This window comes from Teleopsis dalmanni, chromosome 2, assembly GCF_002237135.1.
Source record: "Teleopsis dalmanni isolate 2A chromosome 2, ASM223713v2, whole genome shotgun sequence".
Lineage (NCBI taxonomy): Eukaryota > Metazoa > Arthropoda > Insecta > Diptera > Diopsidae > Teleopsis > Teleopsis dalmanni.
This window is the reverse complement of record NC_051847.1, coordinates 115,147,107-115,149,894: the sequence shown is the minus strand read 5'-3', so window position 1 is coordinate 115,149,894 and position 2,788 is coordinate 115,147,107.

The following is a 2,788-nucleotide window of genomic DNA, read 5'->3' as shown; positions in this document are numbered from 1 at the left end:
GTTCGCATTGTCCTCATCCGATATCGGTGAGAGTTCTGAAAACAGCGCCATTCTATTGAAAAGTTCGTCTACTAGTTCAAAAGATGATATACTTCTGTCTCCATCTTCGGAGGAGAGAGTGCTTATTCCTTCGGTAATTCTGTCTTTGGAATTTTTAAATCAGCGATTGTGTAGTTTCGATGTCGGAAGCTGTGACCGACGAGAAACCGTAGTTGATCATCTCATACCAAGATTTAACAAGGACGAGTTCGTAATGAACGACGAGAACCTCACGAAAATTTTCCTTGGTCAATGACATTTACGACCTTCCAATCGTGAGTTGAAATATCAATGTTTAAATTGACTTTAAGGATGACTGAAGGATTTTGGCATACGTGTAGAAGCAGCTTTGAACTGTGCGCCAAGTCAGGTTGCCCAAACTTTTCGATTGCGATTTGTTAGAAATCCGTAGAGTGTTGATCTGAATAGGTAATCAGCTTGATATGCCCCTGATTCCAACCAGTATCATGGCAATTTGGCGACCTGATTATTGCCAGGGTGTAGGACAATGATCTCCATATGGACCTTAAGGAGAGCCTGCTCAACCACCTTCCTGTTACCTGAGGATATGTAACGTCACTGTTATCATTGTTAATAATGGCTTGTCAGGCCATTCTTTCTTTTCCAGCTTTCTTTCTTTTCCAGAGGGCACAGTTTGTGCGGCTTGCTCAGATGACATCTGTCGTTAGAGCGGGGGTAAAGGCGGTTGAATGAAGTCAGTGGGTTAGAGGTTGATGATGTGTGGTTATGACATGATGAGCTGACCTATGAGTTTTTAACGCCTTCGTTAAAGGATTTATGTGGGGATGTACGACCGAAAGGTAAGATTCGGTACTATTTAAAGGTGAAGCGGTCAGCATATTTGCTTTACCTGGGGCACCAGTAGAAGAGCAAAAGGCAGCTTTACCACTTACCACGATTCATGAGATGCTCAGCGACAGAGCAATTCTATTAATGCCTGGCCGAGATGATGATGGACTATACCCTTCATGTCAAAGGTACCCGATGTTGTCCGACCATTACTGGTAAGCATTTATATGACCAGATTTGAAAGCCCTTTGAGGGGTTGTCTTAGTTTTTTGAGGTTCAGTCTTTTATTTTTGGTGTTATTCACACCACATACATAGATCACTACTAAAAGTTGCAATCAGTATCCATGAGTGTAGTCATTGTAAAAAAGTTCCATCGATATCTATACAAATGTAGGGACACCATGCGAGAATTGGCTTAAATCCTTGTGAAAGCAAGTGGTCAAGGCCAGACCAGTGCTAACCAACTTAATGGTGATGAATATATAACATATTCTGAGGCCTATCAGGATTTTGTGGGACGGAGAGGGTTACAGACTTAATTTGGATCCGTTCAAACACGAGTGTTACCCCGGTGTTACTGTGTCAGAAGGCAGCTAGGTCCACAAACCTATAGACACCAGCTCGAAGCAATGAAGTAAAACTAGGTTGATCAGTGTGAGTCCGAGGGCTAAGCCGGTCGTTGCCAAGGGATACTGGGTCGCATGAAAAAGGAGCATTCCAGGGGAGTGGGTATAGATCCTTTCGTATTACTCAGAGTGCCCCACGGGGCACCACTCTACGCTACACCATGTCAGAATAGTAACAATTACAAATAAAGACTTCGATTTAAATAAGCTGTCTTTGATATTACTACAATTAGTAATATACTGATACAATATTATGTTAACTAAATAAATAATATGTTTTTAAGTTGATTTAGAATTACATAATCTATTCTCCATTATTGACGACGATTTGTAATGCCCAGATTTTTACCTCTTCCTTTTCTCCCTCTGTCATGGCCCACATGTCCACATTCATGCGCAGCTTGTGACCATATAACAGTTTATATATTTTCGATAGGTGTATTATTATTATTGTTATTTTTATTTAATTCTCCTTAATGGGTTTTTTGGTAAGTTTTGGTGGCCTAAGCCAGTACAAAATATAACACATCATCTATATATTTAGTCAAACTATTTTAACTAGTATTTGATTTGATTGATTTCAAATTAATTAATATTTAAAAATTTGCGAGTAATATGAAAATTTGCGAGGAATCAATTATAACACTTTTCTGGATGTCATCAATAATTCGCTGGTTTAATTCAAGTCTTCGAATATGCGACAATAAACTTTTTGGCGTTTCACATTCAGCACTAATTATAATTGAAAGAATTTCAATTTTATTAAGGTTCCAATTAAGTTTTGTTTCCACAGCTAATTCTGCATATCGACTACGTTTCTCAAAATAAGTCCGATCCATGTTTTTGGTCATTGGTATTGCAACATCAATGAAGAGTCCTTCTCAACGTCTTTTATCAACAATAGCTATATCTGGTCTATTATGCAACCTCGTGTGATCGGAATAAATAGTTCGATCGTAATAAATTTTTACGTTTGCATTATCAAATACTTGTGGTGTATACTTATAGTATGGAACATTTTCTCTATCAATAAGTCTATATTTATTGCATATTTGCTTATGTAAAATATTAACCACATTATTGTGTCTCTTTGTGTATTCTCTTTGTGCTAATCATGTACATCCTGCCAGTATGTGATCTACAGTTTCCGTTTGTTCTCCACATTGCCGACATTTATCACTAATTAGCGAAGGGTCTAACATTATAAATTTGCAGTAATTTCTTGTCGGAATTACTTGGTCCTGTATTGCAATCATGAATGCCTCAGTTTCAGCAAATAGTGTTTCACATGTAAGCCATTTGTGCGACATA